The 26,609-nt window shown below is 45.5% G+C and overlaps 1 pseudogene; it reads left to right on the top strand.

Annotated features, from left to right (window-relative positions):
* Window positions 1-26,609, top strand: part of LOC118375841 (FRAS1-related extracellular matrix protein 2-like) — a 65,350-nt pseudogene that overhangs the window by 23,820 nt on the left and 14,921 nt on the right.

Raw genomic sequence — 26,609 nt, forward strand, 5'->3', positions numbered from 1 at the left:
CCAGGCTTGGTGGAGTGTGGTTTATCCCTGGCCCTGTTGTGTCTCGGTTATGGCCCGGCGTGCCATGTTGACATGTGGGTTTGGTGGAGTGTGGTTTTTCCCTGGCCCTGTTGTGTCTCGGTTATGGCCCGGCGTGCCATGTTGACATGTGGGTTTGGTGGAGTGTGGTTTATCCCTGGCCCTGTTGGCCCGGTTATGGCCCGGCGTGCCATGTGGGTTTGGTGGAGTGTGGTTTATCCCTGGCCATGTTGTGTGTCGGTTATGGCCCGGCGTGCCATGTTGACACCCAGGCTTGGTGGAGTGTGGTTTATCCCTGGCCCTGTTGTGTCTCGGTTATGGCCCGGCGTGCCATGTTGACATGTGGGTTTGGCGGAGTGTGGTTTATCCCTGGCCCTGTTGTGTCTCGGTTATGGCCCGGCGTGCCATGTTGACATGTGGGTTTGGTGGAGTGTGGTTTATCCCTGGCCCTGTTGTGTCTCGGTTATGGCCCGGCGTGCCATGTTGACACCCAGGCTTGGTGGAGTGTGGTTTATCCCTGGCCCTGTTGTGTCTCGGTTATGGCCGGCGCGCCATGTTGACACGTGGGTTTGGCAGAGTGTGGTTTATCCCTGGCCCTGTTGTGTCTCGGTTATGGCCCGGCGCGCCATGTTGACACCCAGGCTTGGTGGAGTGTGGTTTATCCCTGGCCCTGTTGTGTCTCGGTTATGGCCCGGCGTGCCATGTTGACATGTGGGTTTGGCGGAGTGTGGTTTATCCCTGGCCCTGTTGTGTCTCGGTTATGGCCCGGCACGCCATGTTGACATATGGGTTTGGCGGAGTGTGGTTTATCCCTGGCCCTGTTGTGTCTCGGTTATGGCCCGGCGCTCCATGTTGACATGTGGGTTTGGCGGAGTGTGGTTTATCCCTGGCCCTGTTGTGTCTCGGTTATGGCCCGGCACGCCATGTTGACATATGGGTTTGGCGGAGTGTGGTTTATCCCTGGCCCTGTTGTGTCTCGGTTATGGCCCGGCGTGCCATGTTGACACCCAGGCTTGGTGGAGTGTGGTTTATCCCTGGCCCTGTTGTGTCTCGGTTATGGCCCGGCGCTCCATGTTGACATGTGGGTTTGGCGGAGTGTGGTTTATCCCTGGCCCTGTTGTGTCTCGGTTATGGCCCGGCACGCCATGTTGACATGTGGGTTTGGCGGAGTGTGGTTTATCCCTGGCCCTGTTGTGTCTCGGTTATGGCCCGGCGTGCCATGTTGACACCCAGGCTTGGTGGAGTGTGGTTTATCCCTGGCCCTGTTGTGTCTCGGTTATGGCCCGGCGCGCCATGTTGACATGTGGGCTTGGTGGAGTGTGGTTTTATCCCTGGCCCTGTTGTGTCTCGGTTATGGCCCGGCGTGCCATGTTGACACCCAGGCTTGGTGGAGTGTGGTTTATCCCTGGCCCTGTTGTGTCTCGGTTATGGCCCGGCGTGCCATGTTGACATGTGGGTTTGGCGGAGTGTGGTTTATCCCTGGCCCTGTTGTGTCTCGGTTATGGCCCGGCGTGCCATGTTGACATGTGGGTTTGGTGGAGTGTGGTTTATCCCTGGCCCTGTTGTGTCTCGGTTATGGCCCGGCGTGCCATGTTGACATGTGGGTTTGGCGGAGTGTGGTTTATCCCTGGCCCTGTTGTGTCTCGGTTATGGCCCGGCGTGCCATGTTGACATGTGGGTTTGGCGGAGTGTGGTTTATCCCTGGCCCTGTTGTGTCTCGGTTATGGCCCGGCGTGCCATGTTGACATGTGGGTTTGGCGGAGTGTGGTTTATCCCTGGCCCTGTTGTGTCTCGGTTATGGCCTGGCGTGCCATGTTGACATGTGGGTTTGGCGGAGTGTGGTTTATCCCTGGCCCTGTTGTGTCTCGGTTATGGCCCGGCGTGCCATGTTGACATGTGGGTTTGGCGGAGTGTGGTTTATCCCTGGCCCTGTTGTGTCTCGGTTATGGCCTGGCGCGCCATGTTGACATGTGGGTTTGGCGGAGTGTGGTTTAGCCCTGGCCCTGTTGTGTCTCGGTTATGGCCCGGCGCGCCATGTTGACATGTGGGTTTGAGGAAGTGGCCCCATCTCCTCCCTCCAGTGTTTTCATTCTCCCCAGTCACATAGCAGAACGCCCACAGCTCCTTTCTCCCTCAGCCAGGCAAAACCAGCCCCAATGCAGGCTCATTGTATGAATGAACCAGATGCTCCATGCTCTTGTCCTCCATAAAGCCTAGTGAGAGCCTTTAGTTCCTCTCACAGGTTCTCTGTCACCCCTCAGAGGATTGGTTCTGCTTCCTTTCCTTAGTTTTCTGTTATGTAGGGGTTCATATCCGAAAGGGTATTTTCTCCGCATTGATCTACCAAATCCTCGACTCTGGTGCTGCAACCATCATGCTACAAGAGTGTGATAATAATGATATGAATAACACATAATAATACATTGAATTTAGAGCACCTTTCAAAAACCCCAAGGACACAACAGGGTTAATAATATCAAGGGTATTTACTTCTTGCCACGGACCTAACCAAATCCACCACCGTATGTTGGCAACCACTATGCTACTAGGCTAACACTAGCACTCCTCTGCTAGAGGGAGATCAATGGTTAATATCACACAGCCTTTTCTCAGTCTACCTACCAAATCCTCAACTCTGGCGCTACAACCATAGAAATAGAGTGATATTCTGATGACCACAACCACCATGGCGCTACACTAAAGGAAGTGAAGGGTTAATATGAAAGGGTCTTATCTTGACATTGACCTACTTCCTCCATGGCTGCTCAGAGTTAGACTCAGGGGTCAGGTTAATAACAGGCTAATAAGGCCTTTCTGCCACTGTGACCAGTGGTGCAAAACCGACCAACACCTCTCTAACCTCTCTGAACCCACTAAGCTCTGGCCAATCAGACAAGGTCAAGGGTCCTCCTGGGGCCTGTCAGAGAGGGGATAAGCCAAGGTGTTTGGACGTTTGGCCGCAGTTATTAAAGAGAAGCCTGGGATTAAGATTTAAGCATTAAGAAAGTTACCGGCTAAGTAAGTAACTCCGTCTGTCCAGAGTGGCCAATGTCAAGCGGCGAGTGGAATACTTTCTTTTGAAGGATAAAGGAGTCATGAGATAGTATGGATTAAGGGCAGAGGAAGCAACGTATAGTCAATGGTGATCAGTGCCAGGTGACTACGAGCTTCAGACCTGGGTTCAAATACGGTTTGATATCTTATTTAATGGGAGGGCTGTACTTTTGGGACTATTAAATTGGTCCCATTGCATCAGGTAAGCTTAATAGAGACCAGGCAACATGTTTGAAATGATGAAATTATTTAGAATAGTATTTGAACCCAGGTCTGGTTCATATGTGTGTTTTATGGCACCTGTTCTCTTCATGGGGCCTAATGAGGTAGATACACTTCAAGCTGAGAAAAATGACCTAGATATGAAGTCTTAATCGCTTGAAATCTGAGGTTTTACAGAGGGTCCTGTCCAGGTGCAAATCTCTTGTCAGAGGTTTCAGTGTGCATAGTGTCAGTGTGCATTAACTAATTAGTTAATCTTTCTGTTTTTCACCACAACAAATGTGAGCTACTTTCACAATACTAACGTTTAACACCAAGGGGTAAAAGGTCTATTTTAAGCCTATAGACATGAAGTTACCCTTGTCCCTCAGAGGTGCTGCTGGTGCTTAAAGGGATACCGCCGGTGCTTAAAGGGATAGGGCTGGAGTCACCAGGAGTAATGGAGCCTCTCTCTGCACCTCACCTTTAACCCCTCTCTGTTCGGGTCAGAGGTGTGTGTGTGTGTGTGTGTGTGTGTGTGTGTGTGTGTGTGTGTGTGTGTGTGTGTGTGTGTGTGTGTGTGTGTGTGTGTGTGTGTGTGTGTGTGTGTGTGTGAGAGAGAGAGAGAGCGAGAGAGAGAGAGAGAGAGAGAGAGAGAGAGCAAGAGAGAGACAGACAGACAGACAGACAGACAGACAGACAGACAGACAGACAGACAAAGAGAGACAGGGATTCCCTTGAACAGACCGTCACTTACAGTAGCTATGAGTCACTGTCAGCAAGTGATCCATTTAAATCTGGTCTCTCTCTCTGTCCTGTTTTGGCCCATTCCCTGAGACTGGTAAGGAGGTAAGAGTCTAGCCAGGAGCTATCCAGGAGCAATCCTGCCAAAGGAGCCAGGGAACTGACACACATATCTGGGTGAGGAGGTGAGAAACCCTAGCCAGGCACTGACTGAGAGTGGGTGGGGGGAGAGAGAGAGAGAGAGAGAGAGAGAGAGAGAGAGAGAGAGAGAGAGAGAGAGAGAGAGAGAGAGAGAGAGAGAGAGAGAGAGAGAGAGAGAGAGAGAGAGAGAGAGAGAGAGAGAGAGAGAGAGAGAGAGAGAGAGAGAGAGAGAGAGAGAGAGAGAGAGAGAGAGAGAGAGAGAGAGAGAGAGAGAGAGAGAGAGAGAGAGAGAGAGAGAGAGAGAGAGAGAGAGAGAGAGAGAGAGAGAGAGAGAGAGAGAGAGAGAGAGAGAGAGAGAGAGAGAGAGAGAGACAGAGAGAGAGAGAGAGAGAGAGAGAGAGAGAAAGGGGAGTGAGAGAGTAAATTAGAAACAAGGCATCACTCAAGAGGCCTGTGATGGAGGATTTGGGGGTAAGCCCTGACATTGAGTTATCAAGTTACCCATCACAATTTAAAATATCTGTCTTTTGTCATAGGGCTCAATGAGTTTACAAAAACTGATGTCAAAGTTTTGTCTTCCAGGTGGAAACAAGCTGAAGCCGCAGCCATTCCGGCTCAACTGGTCGTGGATCAGCCTGGAGAAGGAATACTATCTGGTGGATGAGGACGCCAAATTCCTGGAGGTGACGCTCAGACGCAGGGGATACCTGGGAGAGACATCCTTCGTCAGTGAGTATTGGAAGTCTTACACAGTATTTACCACAGATCTACAGCAGCCTTTACCTAAACAGATAAACCCAATGACTAAAATGGGACCTATAGCAATATTTACCTCTAGACATAGATATAGAATGACTAGAATGGGTCCTATAAACATTGAAATAGAATGACTAGAAGGGTCCCTACAGCTGTATTTACCTATAAACATAGATATAAAATGACAAAAATTGACCCTATAGCAGTATTTACCCCTTGACCTGGAAATACAATGGGACATATGAATTGTGATTTTCCACATGTGAAACCATGTGGTTTTTATGTAAGGGAACATAGATATAGAATGACTAGAATGGGGGCTCATTAGCAGTATTTACCTCTAAACATAGAAATAGAATGAATACAATGGGTACAAAGCTCCTCAGTGATTTTACAGAATACTAATGGGTACATGCAATATGGCTGACATGGAGATTCTATGTCTATGGTACTGAATGTCTTGAACAGGATTTACATCAGATCTATAGTATTTTGGTTTGATTTTTGATTTATTAGGATCCCCATTAGCTGACGCCAAGGGCGTGGACTCTTTGACAAAAAGGTGCTATCTAGAACCATAAAGGGTTATTCAGCTGTCCCAACCCTTTTTATTGCAGGTAGAAAACCCTTTTGGTGCCAGGTAGAACCAGGCACCAAAAAGGGTTCTCTTATAGGGACAGCTGAAGAACCCTTTTTCTAAGAGTGTACCGTGTTCCTGTTGGAACTGGTTTGCACTTCGTTGGTTAATCCCCCAAGTGATATATCTGAGTTAGTACATTTCTCCCATTGTTTTCTCTGCTTGCCATTCAGATAAAGGTAGTTTTAAATTGCCACTATTTTATCCCTAATGGGGTGTAAATATTTCAATCATCCACCACCATCAACTCTGACTAGGGGTACTTCAAAAAAATGCAAATGTCATTGGAGAGACTATTCAGAAAGCAGGACCTATTAAGCTGTCATTGTGTTAAAAGACTGATTGGCCCTTTAAGGGTCTTCATGGAGTGTATTTGTCTGTTATTACACTGCCATTAGAAGAAGCCTAAGAATAAAACAGACCCCCTGGTTATCAATCTGCCCTCTGTGTGTTCCTGTTTGACTGATGACCCATTTCCTGTCTCGCTGGTGAAAAACCTAGTTTGATTGAGGTGTCAGATAGACCTTCCTCATAGAGGTCATAAGGTCATGTCAACATGCTTGTCTGTTTGGCTACATCCAACACACAAGCTTTTATACATAGGCTCCTATATTTACAGTTGTCTTTGACGATGCAGTAGTGGGCAAATATGAACAAAGACAGACAATGAGAGCTCACCAGGCAACTACAGTCTGTAAATCACAGTCAACCTGCAGTCAACTCACATCCTCTGAGGCCCTACAAACGACACAGTGCTACGTGCCATTATTATAAAGCTATTCAGTTCAATTAGGTTCAGTTCAGTTCAATTCCAATTAAATGTAATTAAATGAGGTTCTATTTAGTTCAGTTCGATATGGTTCTATTCAGGCATCACCACCAAGGATGGCACGGCGGAGAAGGACAAGGACTTCCGGGGCAAGGCCCAGAAGCAGGTCCAGTTCAACCCAGGCCAGACAGTGGCCACCTGGAGGGTGAAGATCTTCACGGACCAGGAGTTTGAGACCAGCGAGACCTTTGAGATCCAGCTGTCGGAGCCTGTCATGGCCGTGCTGGAGTACCCCGATACAGCCACTGTGGAGATAGTGGACCCTGGTGATGGTAAGAAAGAACGGCCTTATCTGCAGATTGTCTGTTTGATTTGCCCTCCGACATGAAATCCTTTATGAATAGTAGACAGGCTTTAAGTCAATTGGAAAGGCTACATTCATTTACATGGATTGACACATGAAAAAATATAATCATTTAAGATTCCGAATCAGATCATGTTTATTGTTCCATTGTTGGGCAATTTGATGACAGCAGCAAAATATGCATGGATCAAATTTTTATTTTTTTTATTTTCATTTTACCTTTATTTAACCAGGCAAGTCAGTTAAGAACATATTCTTATTTTCAATGACGGCCTGGGAACAGTGGGTTAACTGCCTGTTCAGGGGCAGAACGACAGATTTGTACCTTGTCAGCTCGGGGGTTTGAACTCGCGACCTTACGGTTACTAGTCCAACGCTCTAACCACTAGGCTACGCTGGGCTTGTAAACTCTTCTTCTCTTGTTCTCTATGGCCAATCCTCTGTGTTTCTCCCATAGAGATCCTATTACATTACTATTCTAATTCTGAATTCTATGGTTTCTCCCTCTTTCCTCTGCAGAGTCCACGGTGTTCATCCCCCAGGCAGAGTATAAGATAGAGGAGGACATTGGGGAGCTGCTGGTGCCTGTTCGCCGCTCTGGAGACCTCAGCCAGGAACTCATGGTCGTCTGCTACACTCAGCAAGGTGAATACAGTCAAATATATCATTCAAATGGGTTTTTACAAAGATGAAATACATTTTTCCACATTTTGTTACATTACAACCTCTTTCTAAAATGAATCAAAAATATTAATAATCTCATCAATCAACACACAATACCCCATAATGAAAAAACAGATTTTTAGAATTGTAATTAAAAAAAACAAACAGAAATAGCTTATTCATTATTCAGACCCTTTGCTGTGAGACTCGAAATTGAGCTCAAGTAAATCCTGTTTCCATTGATCATCCTTGAGATGTTTCTACAACTTGATTGGAGTGCAGTTGTGGTCAATTCAATTGATTGGACATGATTTAGAAAGGCACACACCTGTCTATATAAGGTCCCACAGTAGACAGTGCATGTCAAATCAAAAACCAAGCCATGAGGTCGAAGGAATTTTCAGTAGAGCTCCAGGACAGGATTGTGTCGAAGCACAGAGCTGGGGAAGGGTACCCAAGAACACAGTGGCCTCCATCATTCTTAAATAGAAGACGTTTGGAACCACCAAGACTGAGCAATCAGGGGAGAAGGGCCTTGGTCAGGGAGGTGGCCAAGAACCCGATGGTCACTCTGAAAGAGCTTCAGAGTTCCAGAAGGACAACCATCTCTGCAGCACTCCCCCAATCAGGCCTTTATGGTAGAGTGGCCAGATGGAAGCCACTCCTCAGTAAAAGGCACATGACAGCCCGCTTGGAGTTTGGCAAAAGGCACCTAAAGGACTCTAAGACCATGAGAAACAAGATTCTCTGGTCTGATGAAATCAAAATTGAACTCTTTGACCTGAATGCCAAGCGTCACGTCTGGAAGAAACCTGGCACCATCCCTACGGTGAAGCATGGTGGTGGCAGCATCATGCTGTGGGGATGTTTTCCAGCAGCAGGGACTGGGAGACTAGTCAGGATCGAGGGAAAGATAAACGGAGCAAAGTACAGAGCACTCCGGACCTCAGACTGGGGCAAAGGTTCACCTTCCAACAAGACAACGACCCTAAGCACACAGCCAAGACAATGCAGGAGTGGCTTTGGGACAAGTCTCTGAATGTCCTTGAGTGGCCCAGCCAGAGCCCGGACTTGAACCCGATCGAACATCTCTGGAGAGACCTGAAAATAGCTGTCTAGCGACACTCCCCATCCAACCAGACAGAGCTTGAGAGGATCTGCAGAGAAGAATGGGACAAATTCCCTAAATATATGTGTGCCAAGCTTGTAGCGTCATACCCAAGAAGACTCGAGGCAGTAATGGCTGCCAAAGGTGCTTCAACAAAGTACTGAGTAAAGGGTAAGAAAACTTATGTTAATGTGATATTTCAGTTTTTGCTTTGTCATTATGGGATATTGTGTGTAGATTGATGAGGGGGGAAAAAAACAATTTAATCCATTTTAGAATAAGGCTGTAACATAACAAAATGTGGAAAAAGTCAATGGGTCTGAATGCTTTCCGAATGCACTGTAGATATATTGTAACATAAAACTACTCTCCTTCCCCCACAACTGCCTGTCATTCTTCTATTGACCCTTAACCATTGACCCCTGAACTCCTTTTCCCAACAGCCAGTGCGACGGGCACCATCCCCAGCACAGTCCTCTCCTACAGCGACTACATCACGCGTCCCGAGGACCACACCAGCGTGCTCCGATTCGACAAGGACCAGAGGGAGAAGCCCTGCCGCATCATCATCATCGACGATTCGCTCTACGAGGAGGAAGAGAGCTTCAATGTGACCCTCAGCATGCCCATGGGTGGCCAGGTGGGAGCCACCTTCCCCAGTGCGAAGGTCACCATCCTGGCCGACAGCGACGATGGTGAGTGGGGTTGTTGGGCGTATGGTGGGTGGTGGCATCTATAGTCACCTGTTGAATACAGAGGTCAGTCAATTGTCATTAAACCCTACTTGAAACTTGAAATCCTAGCTCAAATAGTTCAACACACAGGTTCAAGTCAACTTGAATGCTACTTGTCAATGGCAACAGACTCGATGTTTCCTGACCCTTTACTATATTGACTATAAAGGAAACTCTACCAGTATCAGAATTACTTCCTATTTGACCCCCCAGTCTCTTGGGTTCAGTGAACAGGGGTACACTCTTTTAAAAAAAGTGTGATCTAGAACCTAAAAGGGTTCTTCGGCTGTCCCCATAGGATAACCCTTTAATAAAAAAGTTTGGTTCCGGGTAGAACTCTTTTGGGTTCCATGTAGAACCCTTCCACAGCGGGTTCTACCTAGAACCAAAAAGGTTTATCCTATGGGGACAGAAGAATAACCCTTTATGAACCCTGTTCCTCTCAGCATTTCTCTATGATTTATTGGGACTTCCTATTGGCCACTCCTAATGATATGACTTCCTGGGACTTCCTATTGGCCACTCCTAATGATATGACTTCCTGGGACTTCTTATGGGCCACTCCTAATGATATGACTTCCTGGGACTTCCTATTGGGCCACTCCTAATGATATGACTTCCTGGGACTTCTTATGGGCCACTCCTAATGATATGACTTCCTGGGACTTCCTATTGGCCACTCCTAATGATATGACTTCCTGGGACTTCTTATGGGCCACTCCTAATGATATGACTTCCTGGGACTTCTTATGGGCCACTCCTAATGATATGACTTCCTGGGACTTCTTATGGGCCACTCCTAATGATATGACTTCCTGGGACTTCTTATTGGCCACTCCTAATGATATGACTTCCTGGGACTTCTTATGGGCCACTCCTAATGATATGACTTCCTGGGACTTCTTATGGGCCACTCCTAATGATATGACTTCCTGGGACTTCCTATGGGCCACTCCTAATGATATGACTTCCTGGGACTTCTTATGGGCCACTCCTAATGATATGACTTCCTGGGACTTCTTATGGGCCACTCCTAATGATATGACTTCCTGGGACTTCCTATGGGCCAATAATAATGATACGACTCCCTCTATGTTTGTTAAGAGGGCTTAACTGTTGGCCGAGACCCTTTGATGTGCCCAGTTACAAGTGTACTGGTGTGTGTGTGTGTGTGTGTGTGTGTGTGTGTGTGTGTGTGTGTGTGTGTGTGTGTGTGTGTGTGTGTGTGTGTGTGTGTGTGTGTGTGTGTGTGTGTGTGTGTGTGTGTGTGTGTGTGTGTGTGTGTGTGTGTGTGTGTGTGTGTGTGTGTGTGTGTGTGTGTGTGTGTCTTTGTCTCCAGGTTTTGGTGTGTCAGTCTCTGTCTGTGATGGGTGTTGTATGTCAGTGTGCAACTGTGATGCCGTAGCAACCAAAACCCTTTCACCACATTGATTTATAATATTATCATTTGATCTCCCAGCAGTTGTCTAATATTCAACACAGTCGCTGAAAACACATAGAGTCGTGCAACTAGATACAACACTATTGAACTGATAACAGGGTCATTACTTTTCACTGACGATAAACGCGTATCAATAGCTTTACTTTGCTTCACTCTTTGTTCTCCTGTTAGTGAGGTAGAATAAAGGAACAATTGATGCAGCCATGCCAGAAGCACTAAGGTAAAGAGGAAAGATAGGAGACTGAAAGAGAGAGAGAGCTGGTGCCAAACAGTAGATGAAAGGAGAGAAGAAAGGCAAGAAAGATGTGGTTAGAAGTTGGTTTATCAACAACAAAAAACAACTGTGCCACATAGGAACTACAGTAAGGCTTGTGAGAGCATGTAGACTGTAGGACTGTACAAAGCCTAGTGAAGCCTCTTTGGTGAGAGTGTTACCATCAACACCATAACTCAGAGGCCGGGTGCTGAGGATCCTCCAGCCACCATCAACACCATAACTCAGAGGTCGGGTGCTGAGGATCCTCCAGCCACCATCAAAACCATGACTCAGAGGCCGGGTGCTGAGGATCCTCCAGCCATCATCACCATAACTCAGAGGCCGGGTGCTGGGGATCCTCCAGCCATCATCAACACCATAACTCAGAGGCCGGGTGCTGGGGATCCTCCAGCCATCATCAACACCATAACTCAGAGGCCGGGTGCTGGGGATCCTCCAGCCATCATCAACACCATAACTCAGAGGCCGGGTGCTGGGGATCCTCCAGCCATCATCAACACCATAACTCAGAGGCCGGGTGCTGGGGATCCTCCAGCCATCATCAACACCATAACTCAGAGGCCGGGTGCTGGGGATCCTCCAGCCATCATCAACACCATAACTCAGAGGCCGGGTGCTGGGGATCCTCCAGCCATCATCAACACCATAACTCAGAGGCCGGGTGCTGGGGATCCTCCAGCCATCATCAACACCATAACTCAGAGGCCGGGTGCTGAGGTGCCATCATCAACACCATAACTCAGAGGCCGGGTGCTGGGGATCCTCCAGCCATCATCAACACCATAACTCAGAGGCCGGGTGCTGGGGATCCTCCAGCCATCATCAACACCATAACTCAGAGGCCGGGGTGCTGGGGATCCTCCAGCCATCATCAACACCATAACTCAGAGGCTGGGTGCTGGGATCCTCCAGCCATCATAAACACCATAACTCAGAGGCTGGGTGCTGGGGATCCTCCAGCCATCATCAACACCATAACTCAGAGGCTGGGTGCTGGGGATCCTCCAGCCATCATAAACACCATAACTCAGAGGCCGGGTGCTGGGGATCCTCTAGCCATCATAAACACCATAACTCAGAGGCCGGGTGCTGGGGATCCTCCAGCCATCATCAACACCATAACTCAGAGGCCGGGTGCTGGGGATCCTCCAGCCATCAAACACCATAACTCAGAGGCCGGGTGCTGAGGATCCTCCAGCCATCATCAACACCATAACTGGGTGGAGGATCCTCCAGCCATCATCAACACCATAACTGAGATCCGGGTCTGGGATCCTCCAGCCATCATCAACACCATAACTGAGAGGCCGGGTGCTGAGGATCCTCCAGCCATCATCAACACCATAACTGAGAGGCCGGGTGCTGAGGATCCTCCAGCCATCATCAACACCATAACTGAGAGGCCGGGTGCTGAGGATCCTCCAGCCATCATCAACACCATAACTGAGAGGCCGGGTGCTGAGGATCCTCCAGCCATCATCAACACCATAACTCAGAGGTCGGGTGCTGGGGATCCTCCGGCTCGGGTGATGCCCTTCTTTACTGTAACCACTGGTCTCTATGTGTAATCTATTCCACTACAGGTCCACTCATGGATGGTACCATTCCCCAAAGCCACACACAGACAGACAGTGGCACACAAACACACTCAACCCAAGACAAAAGCACCTCTCACCACATGTTTGTCTTGACTTCCCTCTCTTTGCCGGGTCCTTCCCCTTCTCCCTGCTCCCTCCTCTCACTCTACCCCTGACTACACACTCCATCTGTTCTATCCTATACTTCTAGTAACAGGTGGTAGAACTGGGAAGAGAGAAAATAGAATAGAATAGAAACTCCAGTCTTAACTACACTGGACAGCCCTCTGTCATGACACATAAAAGAGCTCTCTGAACGTGTTTTGTTCTGAGACACTCCTCCAACTCCACCGTTCAGTGGAGCTGGGGGGAAACAGAGGGCTTCCCTTTGTGTTGCAGGGGCCAAGAGGCAGGTGGGGAAACAGGGGTTTGTGGGAGAGGAATGTCAAATGACAGGCATGTTTTTCCTCCGGCTCCTGTTTGATGGCGTTCAGCCTCCATTTTTGTTTTAATTGTGTAGCTGTTATCTGAGATGGGGGTGATGGTTTGAACCCATCACCATCACCATTTTCCAATAGATAATGATTGTTAATCCAGGACCAGTCTTAAAGGTCCAATGCAGCCGTTTTTATCTCAATATCAAATCATTACTGGGAAAGAATGAATTACCTCACCATGATTGTCCTTCTGTAGCTCAGTTGGTAGAGCATGGCGCTTGTAACGCCAGGGAAGTGGGTTCAATCCCCGGGACCACCCATACGTAGAATGTATGCACACATGACTGTAAGTCGCTTTGGATAAAAGCGTCTGCTAAATGGCATATATTATTATTATATTATTATTATTGTTTTAAATTAAAATGGACAAAAATACACAAAAATTGCTTCTTAGCAAAGGGTCATTTCTCAAGCAAGAACTTTTCTAGGAATGTCTGGGAGTGGTCTGAGTGGGAAGGGGAAAACTGAAAATGAGCCATTACTGGTAGAGAGGTTTAGAAATCTCTTTCTTATTACCACATGGTGATGTCATCATGGAAGGCCAAAACTCCATCCCACCAAAACAGGCTGAAATTTCAGGTGGCCTTTTCAAACAGCTCTTACACTAACAGCTATTTCACAGTATTATTCCAAACTCAAAGTGTGGAAATATATAGAAAACACAGAAAAATCATGAAAATCAGCCTTTAATCTGTGTCTGGCAAACTGCCCCTTAGTGTGCAAGTGATTTACTTTCTGAATCTGAAGCCACTCCAGTCCTCCCCATCCACTCTGACTGAATGAGTCATTTATCTCTCTTTAGTTGTCTCTCTGAGCCATTCCTCTTCTTCTCCTCTTGCACTTCTCTCCTCCTCCTCCTCCTCTCCTTCCTCTCTCCCACCCTTCAGAGCTCATTCATTTCACTAACTGGTTTGTTCTAATGACAGACACACTCACAGTCTGGGCTACACTCCCCACCCTGTAATTTGGATTACAATGGAAACGTTATGTCTAAGTAATCAGCGTGCATTCCCAGACATGATCTCCAGGCGACAAGAGGAGATTTCTTCTCAATGTAAAGATCCATTCCTCCATTGTGCCACAAACTTCTTGGTGGGTCCTGATATCTAAAGTGACAACACTGTGTGTGTGTGTGTGTGTGTGTGTGTGTGTGTGTGTGTGTGTGTGTGTGTGTGTGTGTGTGTGTGTGTGTGTGTGTGTGTGTGCGCGTGCGCGTGCGTGTGTGTGTGTGTGTGCAAACCCATCTCCCTGGCTGAGCAAACCTGTGGTTGGGACCCCAGCCAGCATTAGGCTTCATTGTTATTAGTCTGGCTCTTCCTTCTCAGTGATCCTTTAGGGATTGCCATGTCTCCTTCCCCCTAACCAGCCACCCCTGTTACGAAACAGTATCTTTGGTGATTGAGAGGCATTGAGAGTAAGCCAAGTTTTAGCGGGTCAGCGGTGATTGTCTGACTGCGGCTGTACAAGCCCTAGTCTAAAAACATCTCTAAACCACCTCTTAAAATCCTCTTCACCTAACAGTCAGTTAAATGTGTACATACTTCCTATTCTCCATGTCTTACTTTTACTATTTTATCCAGCTATAGACTAAATAATCACGAGTGTCACAATATTGTATCTGCCCCTTATAGAAGTGGCAGAAAGCTCAATTATAGATCAACCTCATTAGTGGATGTACAATAGACAGCAGTAGCTTGTCAGTGATGATGAGTCTGGCTGTTATAGAGGGGTGGACAGTAGACAGCGGTAGCTTGTCAGTGATGATCAGTCTGGCTGTTATAGAGGGGTGTACAGTAGACAGCGGTAGCTTGTCAGTGATGATCAGTCTGGCTGTTATAGAGGGGTGTACAGTAGACAGCGGTAGCTTGTCAGTGATGATCAGTCTGGCTGTTATAGAGGGGTGTACAGTAGACAGCAGTAGCTTGTCAGTGATGATGAGTCTGGCTGTTATAGAGGGGTGTACAGTAGACAGCAGTAGCTTGTCAGTGATGATGAGTCTGGCTGTTATAGAGGGGTGTACAGTAGACAGCAGTAGCTTGTCAGTGATGATGAGTCTGGCTGTTATAGAGGGGTGGACAGTAGACAGCGGTAGCTTGTCAGTGATGATCAGTCTGGCTGTTATAGAGGGGTGGACAGTAGACAGCGGTAGCTTGTCAGTGATGATCAGTCTGGCTGTTATAGAGGGGTGGACAGTAGACAGCGGTAGCTTGTCAGTGATGATCAGTCTGGCTGTTATAGAGGGGTGGACAGTAGACAGCAGTAGCTTGTCAGTGATGATGAGTCTGGCTGTTATAGAGGGGTGTACAGTAGACAGCGGTAGCTTGTCAGTGATGATCAGTCTGGCTGTTATAGAGGGGTGTACAGTAGACAGCAGTAGCTTGTCAGTGATGATGAGTCTGGCTGTTATAGAGGGGTGTACAGTAGACAGCGGTAGCTTGTCAGTGATGATCAGTCTGGCTGTTATAGAGGGGTGGACAGTAGACAGCAGTAGCTTGTCAGTGATGATCAGTCTGGCTGTTATAGAGGGGTGGACAGTAGACAGCGGTAGCTTGTCAGTGATGATCAGTCTGGCTGTTATAGAGGGGTGGACAGTAGACAGCAGTAGCTTGTCAGTGATGATGAGTCTGGCTGTTATAGAGGGGTGTGTACAGTAGACAGCGGTAGCTTGTCAGTGATGATGAGTCTGGCTGTTATAGAGGGGTGTACAGTAGACAGCAGTAGCTTGTCAGTGATGATGAGTCTGGCTGTTATAGAGGGGTGTACAGTAGACAGCAGTAGCTTGTCAGTGATGATGAGTCTGGCTGTTATAGAGGGGTGTACAGTAGACAGCAGTAGCTTGTCAGTGATGATCAGTCTGGCTGTTATAGAGGGGTGTACAGTAGACAGCAGTAGCTTGTCAGTGATGATGAGTCTGGCTGTTATAGAGGGGTGTACAGTAGACAGCGGTAGCTTGTCAGTGATGATCAGTCTGGCTGTTATAGAGGGGTGGACAGTAGACAGCGGTAGCTTGTCAGTGATGATGAGTCTGGCTGTTATAGAGGGTGTACAGTAGACAGCAGTAGCTTGTCAGTGATGATGAGTCTGGCTGTTATAGAGGGGTGTACAGTAGACAGCAGTAGCTTGTCAGTGATGATGAGTCTGGCTGTTATAGAGGGGTGTACAGTAGACAGCAGTAGCTTGTCAGTGATGATCAGTCTGGCTGTTATAGAGGGGTGGACAGTAGACAGCAGTAGCTTGTCAGTGATGATGAGTCTGGCTGTTATAGAGGGGTGTACAGTAGACAGCAGTAGCTTGTCAGTGATGATCAGTCTGGCTGTTATAGAGGGGTGTACAGTAGACAGCAGTAGCTTGTCAGTGATGATCAGTCTGGCTGTTATAGAGGGGTGTACAGTAGACAGCAGTAGCTTGTCAGTGATGATCAGTCTGGCTGTTATAGAGGGGTGTACAGTAGACAGCGGTAGCTTGTCAGTGATGATCAGTCTGGCTGTTATAGAGGGGTGTACAGTAGACAGCGGTAGCTTGTCAGTGATGATCAGTCTGGCTGTTATAGAGGGGTGGACAGTAGACAGCGGTAGCTTGTCAGTGATGATCAGTCTGGCTGTTATAGAGGGGTGGACAGTAGACAGCGGTAGCTTGTCAGTGATGATCAGTCTGGCTGTTATAGAGGGGTGGACAGTAGACAGCGGTAGCTTGTCAGTGATGATCAGTCTGGCTGTTATAGAGGGGTGTAGAGAGATTAATCCGCTGTGTGTTCCAAAGATATGCATTCCTTCCCTCTAGTCTATTACTCAGAGAGGGAGAGGTAGAGAGATCCTCCTGTCTGTGCTGCCTCCCCCGTCTCCTCCTTCTTATCAGTGCTACTGTCATCAGACAAGGTGGACATCCCATCCCTCTTCTCCCCCCAACTCATCCCCCTTTCACTTATCCACCATTTCTACCTGGCTTTTCAGGTGTGCACTGTAGACCTCTGGCACTGAGTTCAGACGACACTGTCTGGCCTCGATGAGGGGAGGATGATGAAGGGATGAGTGGGGTGACAGGTCTCTTCCTTGAAAGAGAGGGAAAGAGGGGGGTGACCCTGTCAGCCGTACCAACTGTATCTGACAAGCAGAGTTCAGACCAGAAATGTGGATTATCCCATGACAGCTTCTTCCCGAAAGACATCCTTAATTGAAACCACATGTTTGTAGCTTAATGTTCATATCTGTAAGATGTAGATGATAATATACTGACCTGACCTCTCTCTCTCTCCCCTCCCTCCCCCATCTCTCTCTTTCTCCCTCTAACACACAGAGCCCTCTCTGTATTTCGGAGAACTAGATTACATTGTGGATGAGAGTTCAGGCTATGTGGAGGTCAGGGTCTGGAGGACTGGCACTGACCTCTCCAAGACGGCCACAGTGACCGTCCGCTCCAGGAAGAGTGACCCCGTCTCTGCTGAAGGTCAGAAGAACGTGAATGTTAGATCTATTATTCCTATCCTCTTTGTGGTGTAGCATTTCCAGAATACAGTGCCTTGCAAAAGTATTCATCCCCCCTAGCGTTTTTCCTATTTTGTTGCATTACAACCTGTAATTTAAATGTAATGTAATGGACATACACAAAATAGTCCAAATTTGTGAAATGAAATGAAAAAAATAACTTGTTTCAAAAAATTCTAAAAAATAATACATATATATATATATAAAAAGGAAAAGTGGTGCGTGCATATATATTCACCCCCTTTGCTACGAAGCCCCTGAAGAAGATCTGGTGCAACCAATTACCTTCAGAAGTCACACAATTAGTTAAATAAAGTCCACCTGTGTACAATCTAAGTGTCACATGATCTCAGTATATATACACCTGTTCTTAGTGGTGTTGCAGGCCCCAGAGTCTGTAGCACCACCAAGCAAGTGTCACCATTAAGACCAAGGAGCTATCCAAACAGGTCAGGGATAAAGTTGTGGAGAAGTACAGATCAGGGTTGGGTTATAAAAAAAAATCAGAAACTTTGAACATCCACAGAGCACCATTAAATCCATTATTCAAAAATGGAAAGAATATGGCACTACAACAAACCTGCCAAGAGAAGGCCTTAATCAGAGAGGCAACAAAGAGACCAAAGATAACCCTAAAGGAGCTGCAAAGCTCCACAGTGGAGATTGGAGTATCTGTCCACTTCAAGCCGTACACTCCACAGAGCTGGGCTTTACGGAAGAGTGGCCAGAAAACAACCATTGCTTAAAGAAAGAAATAAGCAAACACGTTTGGTGTTTGCCAAAAGGCATGTGGGAGACTCCCCACACATATGGAAGAAGGTACTCTGGTCAGATGAGAATAGAATTTCACTTTTTGGCCATCAAGGAAAATGCTATGTCTAGCGCAAACCCAACACCTCTCATAACCCAGAGAACACCATCCCCACAGTGAAGCATGGTGGTGGTAGCATCATGCTTTGGGAATGTTTTTCATCGACAGGGACTGAGAAACTGGTCAAAATTGAAGGAATGATGGATGGCGCTAAATACAGGGAAATTCTTGAGGGAAACCTGTTTCAGTCTTCCAGAGATTTGAGACTGGGACGGAGGTTCACCTTCCAGCAGGACAATGACCCTAAGCATACTGCTAAAGCAACACTTGAGTGGTTTAAGGGAAAACATTGAAATGTCTTGGAATGGCCTAGTCAAAGCCCAGACCTCAATCCAATTGAGAATATGTGGTATGACTTAAAGATTGCAGAACCCATGCAACTTGAAGGAGCTGGAGCAATTTTGCCTTCAAGAATGGGCAAAATCTCAGTGGCTAGATGTGCCAAGCTTATAGACACATACCCCAAGAGACTTGCAGCTGTAATTGCTGCAAAAGGTGGCTCTACAAAGTATTGACTTTGGGGGGGGTGAATAGTTATGCACACTCAAGTTCAGGTTTTTTGTCTTATTTCTTGTTTGTTTCATAATAAAAAATATTTTGTATCTTCAAAGTGGTAGGCATGTTGTGTAAATCAAATGATACAACCCCCCCCCCCTAAAAAAAATATATATTTTAATTCTAGGTTGTAAGTCAACAAAATAGGAAAAATGGCAAGGAGGGTGAATTATTTCGCAAGCCACTGTATGTGTCACAGTATTTACAATTCCCCTGGAGTCCCTCAATCTCTGTTTTCACATTACTCACAATCTCTCTATCAGTGTAATTACACAGAATTCCCGATCGTCCCTAATATTTCTCAAACATTCCGGTGTCATCTCTTTCTCTGTTATGGTAGTATTCCAATGCCCTTGCTGGCTCTCTCTCCATAAAGATATATGTGTAATGTTCTATTTCTATGTTCCCCGTGTCCCCCTGCCAGCCGGCCTGGACTACGTGGGCATCAGCCGTAACCTGGATTTTGCCCCCGGGGTGACCATGCAGACATTCAGAGTGACCATCCTGGATGACCTGGGTCAGCCAGCAAGACCATCATCACTATTAATGGAGCTGGAGGGGCCGGAAACCTTTGACCTGGTGCTGAGGATGCCCATGAACGCTGTGCTGGGAGAGCCCAGCAAGACCATCATCACTATTAATGATACTGTTACTGACCGTGAGTTATACACACTCTGTAACACATCCCCACACATGTAGATATATAGCCCCCAGCAAGACCATCATCACTATTAATGATACTGTTACTGACCGTGAGTTATACACACTCTGTAACACATCCCCACACATGTAGATATATAGCCCCCAGCAAGACCATCATCACTATTAATGATACTGTTACTGACCGTGAGTTATACACACTCTGTAACACATCCCCACACATGTAGATATATAGCCCCCAGCAATAGCCCCAGCAAGACCATCATCACTATTAATGATACTGTTACTGACCGTGAGTTATACACACTCTGTAACACATCCCCACACATGTAGATATATAGCCCCCAGCAAGACCATCATCACTATTAATGATACTGTTACTGACCGTGAGTTATACACACTCTGTAACACATCCCCACACATGTAGATATATAGCCCCAGCAAGACCATCATCACTATTAATGATACTGTTACTGACCGTGAGTTATACACACTCTGTAACACATCCCCACACATGTAGATATATAGCCCCCAGCAAGACCATCATCACTATTAATGATACTGTTACTGACCGTGAGTTATACACACTCTGTAACACATCCCCACACATGTAGATATATAGCCCCCAGCAAGACCATCATCACTATTAATGATACTGTTACTGACCGTGAGTTATACACACTCTGTAACACATCCCCACACATGTAGATATATAGCCCCCAGCAAGACCATCATCACTATTAATGATACTGTTACTGACCGTGAGTTATACACACTCTGTAACACATCCCCACACATGTAGATATATAGCCCCCAGCAAGACCATCATCACTATTAATGATACTGTTACTGACCGTGAGTTATACACACTCTGTAACACATCCCCACACATGTAGATATATAGCCCCCAGCAAGACCATCATCACTATTAATGATACTGTTACTGACCGTGAGTTATACACACTCTGTAACACATCCCCACACATGTAGATATATAGCCCCCAGCAAGACCATCATCACTATTAATGATACTGTTACTGACCGTGAGTTATACACACTCTGTAACACATCCCCACACATGTAGATATATAGCCCCCAGCAAGACCATCATCACTATTAATGATACTGTTACTGACCGTGAGTTATACACACTCTGTAACACATCCCCACACATGTAGATATATAGCCCCCAGCAAGACCATCATCACTATTAATGATACTGTTACTGACGTGAGTTATACACACTCTGTAACACATCCCCACACATGTAGATATATAGCCCCCAGCAAGACCATCATCACTATTAATGATACTGTTACTGACCGTGAGTTATACACACTCTGTAACACATCCCCACACATGTAGATATATAGCCCCAGCAAGACCATCATCACTATTAATGATACTGTTACTGACCGTGAGTTATACACACTCTGTAACACATCCCCACACATGTAGATATATAGCCCCCAGCAAGACCATCATCACTATTAATGATACTGTTACTGACCGTGAGTTATACACACTCTGTAACACATCCCCACACATGTAGATATATAGCCCCCAGCAAGACCATCATCACTATTAATGATACTGTTACTGACCGTGAGTTATACACACTCTGTAACACATCCCCACACATGTAGATATATAGCCCCCAGCAAGACCATCATCACTATTAATGATACTGTTACTGACCGTGAGTTATACACACTCTGTAACACATCCCCACACATGTAGATATATAGCTGTAACACATCCCCACCATATAGATATATAGCCCCAGCAAGACCATCATCACTATTAATGATACTGTTACTGACCGTGAGTTATACACACTCTGTAACACATCCCATCACACATGTAGATATATAGCATCCCCACACAAGACCATCATCACTATTAATGATACTGTTACTGACCGTGAGTTATACACACTCTGTAACACATCCCCACACATGTAGATATATAGCCCCCAGCAAGACCATCATCACTATTAATGATACTGTTACTGACCGTGAGTTATACACACTCTGTAACACATCCCCACACATGTAGATATATAGCCCCCAGCAAGACCATCATCACTATTAATGATACTGTTACTGACCGTGAGTTATACACACTCTGTAACACATCCCCACACATGTAGATATATAGCCCCCAGCAAGACCATCATCACTATTAATGATACTGTTACTGACCGTGAGTTATACACACTCTGTAACACATCCCCACACATGTAGATATATAGCCCCCAGCAAGACCATCATCACTATTAATGATACTGTTACTGACCGTGAGTTATACACACTCTGTAACACATCCCCACACATGTAGATATATAGCCCCCAGCAAGACCATCATCACTATTAATGATACTGTTACTGACCGTGAGTTATACACACTCTGTAACACATCCCCACACATGTAGATATATAGCCCCCAGCAAGACCATCATCACTATTAATGATACTGTTACTGACCGTGAGTTATACACACTCTGTAACACATCCCCACACATGTAGATATATAGCCCCCAGCAAGACCATCATCACTATTAATGATACTGTTACTGACCGTGAGTTATACACACTCTGTAACACATCCCCACACATGTAGATATATAGCCCCCAGCAAGACCATCATCACTATTAATGATACTGTTACTGACCGTGAGTTATACACACTCTGTAACACATCCCCACACATGTAGATATATAGCCCCCAGCAAGACCATCATCACTATTAATGATACTGTTACTGACCGTGAGTTATACACACTCTGTAACACATCCCCACACATGTAGATATATAGCCCCCAGCAAGACCATCATCACTATTAATGATACTGTTACTGACCGTGAGTTATACACACTCTGTAACACATCCCCACACATGTAGATATATAGCCCCCAGCAAGACCATCATCACTATTAATGATACTGTTACTGACCGTGAGTTATACACACTCTGTAACACATCCCCACACATGTAGATATATAGCCCCCAGCAAGACCATCATCACTATTAATGATACTGTTACTGACCGTGAGTTATACACACTCTGTAACACATCCCCACACATGTAGATATATAGCCCCCCCCCATGCAAGACCATCATCACTATTAATGATACTGTTACTGACCGTGAGTTATACACACTCTGTAACACATCCCCACACATGTAGATATATAGCCCCCAGCAAGACCATCATCACTATTAATGATACTGTTACTGACCGTGAGTTATACACACTCTGTAACACATTCCCCACACATGTAGATATATAGCCCCCAGCAAGACCATCATCACTATTAATGATACTGTTACTGACCGTGAGTTATACACACTCTGTAACACATCCCCACACATGTAGATATATAGCCCCCAGCAAGACCATCATCACTATTAATGATACTGTTACTGACCGTGAGTTATACACACTCTGTAACACATCCCCACACATGTAGATATATAGCCCCCAGCAAGACCATCATCACTATTAATGATACTGTTACTGACCGTGAGTTATACACACTCTGTAACACATCCCCACACATGTAGATATATAGCCCCCAGCAAGACCATCATCACTATTAATGATACTGTTACTGACCGTGAGTTATACACACTCTGTAACACATCCCCACACATGTAGATATATAGCCCCCAGCAAGACCATCATCACTATTAATGATACTGTTACTGACCGTGAGTTATACACACTCTGTAACACATCCCCACACATGTAGATATATAGCCCCCAGCAAGACCATCATCACTATTAATGATACTGTTACTGACCGTGAGTTATACACACTCTGTAACACATCCCCACACATGTAGATATATAGCCCCCAGCAAGACCATCATCACTATTAATGATACTGTTACTGACCGTGAGTTATACACACTCTGTAACACATCCCCACACATGTAGATATATAGCCCCCAGCAAGACCATCATCACTATTAATGATACTGATACTGACCGTGAGTTATACACACTCTGTAACACATCCCCACACATGTAGATATATAGCCCCCAGCAAGACCATCATCACTATTAATGATACTGTTACTGACCGTGAGTTATACACACTCTGTAACACAACACATAGCCCCAGCAAGACCATCATCACTATTAATGATACATGTAGATATATAGGCCCCAGCAAGACCATCATCACTATTAATGATACTGTTACTGACCGTGAGTTATACACACTCTGTAACACATCCCCACACATGTAGATATATAGCCCCCAGCAAGACCATCATCACTATTAATGATACTGTTACTGACCGTGAGTTATACACACTCTGTAACACATCCCCACACATATAGATATATAGCCCCCAGCAAGACCACCATCCCATAACCACTGTTTTAGCTCTAGCATAACCACTGTTTTAGCTCTAGCATAACCACTGTTTTAGCTCTAGCATAACCACTGTTTTAGCGTTAACATAACCACTGTTTTAGCGTTAACATAACCACTGTTTTAGCGTTAACATAACCACTGTTTTAGCGTTAACATAACCACTGTTTTAGCGTTAACATAACCACTGTTTTAGCGTTAACATAACCACTGTTTTAGCATTAACATAACCACTGTTTTAGCTTTAACATAACCACTGTTTTAGCGTTAACATAACCACTGTTTTAGCGCTAACATAACCACTGTTTTAGCGTTAACATAACCACTGTTTTAGCGTTAACATAACCACTGTTTTAGCGTTAACATAACCACTGTTTTAGCGTTAACATAACCACTGTTTTAGCGTTAACATAACCACTGTTTTAGCGTTAACATAACCACTGTTTTAGCGTTAACATAACCACTGTTTTAGCGTTAACATAACCACTGTTTTAGCGTTAACATAACCACTGTTTTAGCGTTAACATAACCACTGTTTTAGCGTTAACATAACCACTGTTTTAGCGTTAACATAACCACTGTTTTAGCATTAACATAAACACTGTTTTAGCGTTAACATAACCACTGTTTTAGCGTTAACATAACCACTGTTTTAGTGTTAACATAACCACTGTTTTAGTGTTAACATAACCACTGTTTTAGCGTTAACATAACCACTGTTTTAGCGTTAACATAACCACTGTTTTAGCGTTAACATAACCACTGTTTTAGCGTTAACATAACCACTGTTTTAGCGTTAACATAACCACTGTTTTAGCGTTAACATAACCACTGTTTTAGCGTTAACATAACCACTGTTTTAGCGTTAACATAACCACTGTTTTAGCGTTAACATAACCACTGTTTTAGCGTTAACATAACCACTGTTTTAGTGTTAACCACTGTTTTAGCGTTAACATAACCACTGTTTTAGCGTTAACATAACCACTGTTTTAGCGTTAACATAACCACTGTTTTAGCGTTAACATAACCACTGTTTTAGCGTTAACATAACCACTGTTTTAGCGTTAACATAACTACTGTTTTAGCGTTAACATAACCACTGTTTTAGCGACCTAACATAACCACTGTTTTAGCGTTAACATAACTACTGTTTTAGTGTTAACATAACCACTGTTTTAGCGTTAACATAACCACTGTTTTAGCGTTAACATAACTACTGTTTTAGTGTTAACATAACCACTGTTTTAGTGTTAACATAACCACTGTTTTAGCTTTTTCTGTTTTATGTTAATTGTTTGTGTTTTAGTTATCCATACAAAAGTAGCTTTGAGATGATTGTCTAAGGCACATTTAGTCAGTGAGCAATGAGAAACCCTATGCAAAGCCATGAAAATAATATTGAGCTCACATAAGAAAACCACAGTACTGATAGCGTTAACAAACCAGTATTCTGTTCTTTCAGAGCCTAATTCAAATCCACTTATCATTCCAGTGCCCAAGGTTCAGTTCAAGGATGCTGCACTATAAGGTGGATAGGCGGACGGGGAGATGAACCAGTGTTTTAGCGCTAGACAGTCACAGGTCTACGGTAGCGCTGCTACACCACTGCCAAGGCTCTGCCCAGACCATCATCACTATTAATGTCACTGATTTTATGATGCTAAGGCCCAACACGGACGGGTCACTCTCATCACCTTCTTCCCAGGTAACCCACTCTTTCTGTTACTCTACACACTCTCTCCATATCCCTCACCTGTTCTCTGTCTCTAACACTCTCCCTCTCTCCTTCTCTGTGAGTTTCTCTTAACCTCTTTACCCCCCTCACTATTAATGATCTACCACTACCCCTCTTCTCTTAACCACTGTTTTAGCTCATCTCTCTCCTTCGTTAACTCTAGCGCTAACTAACCACTCCCTAACATAACCACTCTAACTCTCCCTCCTTCCCTAGCTCTAACCCACTGTTTTCTCTCCCTCTGTTTTCTAACATAACCCTCTCTAACCACTCTCCCCCTTCTAACATAACCACTGTTTTAGCCTAACCACTGTTTTAGTGTTAACATAACCACTGTTTTAGTGTTAACATAACCACTGTTCTCCCTCCTGTTTTTTTGATCCCTGTTTTAGCTCTAACCCCTTCTCTCCCTAACTGTTTTTCACCCCTCTGTTTTCTCATAACCACTCCCCTTAACTCCCTCACTCTCTTCTCCCCCTTCTCATCCCTCATTGTTTTAGCGCTAACATTGCCAACATAACCACTGTTTTAGCATTAACATCACTCTAACCACTTTAGCATTAACATAACCACTGTTTTAGCTCTCCCTCCTTCCCTAGCTCATAACCCCTTCTCTCCCTCTTCTTCCCTCTCTTAACCACTCTCCCCCTTCTCTAACCCCTCATAACCTGTTTTCTCTCTGTTTTAGCGCTAACATAACCACTGTTTTAGATTCTCTCACTCCCCTCTCTCTGTTTTAGCGTTAACATAACCACTGTTTTAGCGCTAACATAACCACTGTTTTAGCGCTAACAAAACCACTGTTTTCCCTCCTTCCCTAGCTTTGAGATGATTGTCCCCATTTAGTCAGTCTCTAAACTGCCCTCTCTCTCTCTCTCCCTCCTTCAGAGCCTAATTCAAATCTACTTATCATTCACTGCCCAAGGTTCAGTTCAAG

This window comes from Oncorhynchus keta, chromosome 29 (assembly GCF_023373465.1).
Source record: "Oncorhynchus keta strain PuntledgeMale-10-30-2019 chromosome 29, Oket_V2, whole genome shotgun sequence".
NCBI classification, from domain to species: Eukaryota; Metazoa; Chordata; class Actinopteri; order Salmoniformes; family Salmonidae; genus Oncorhynchus; species Oncorhynchus keta.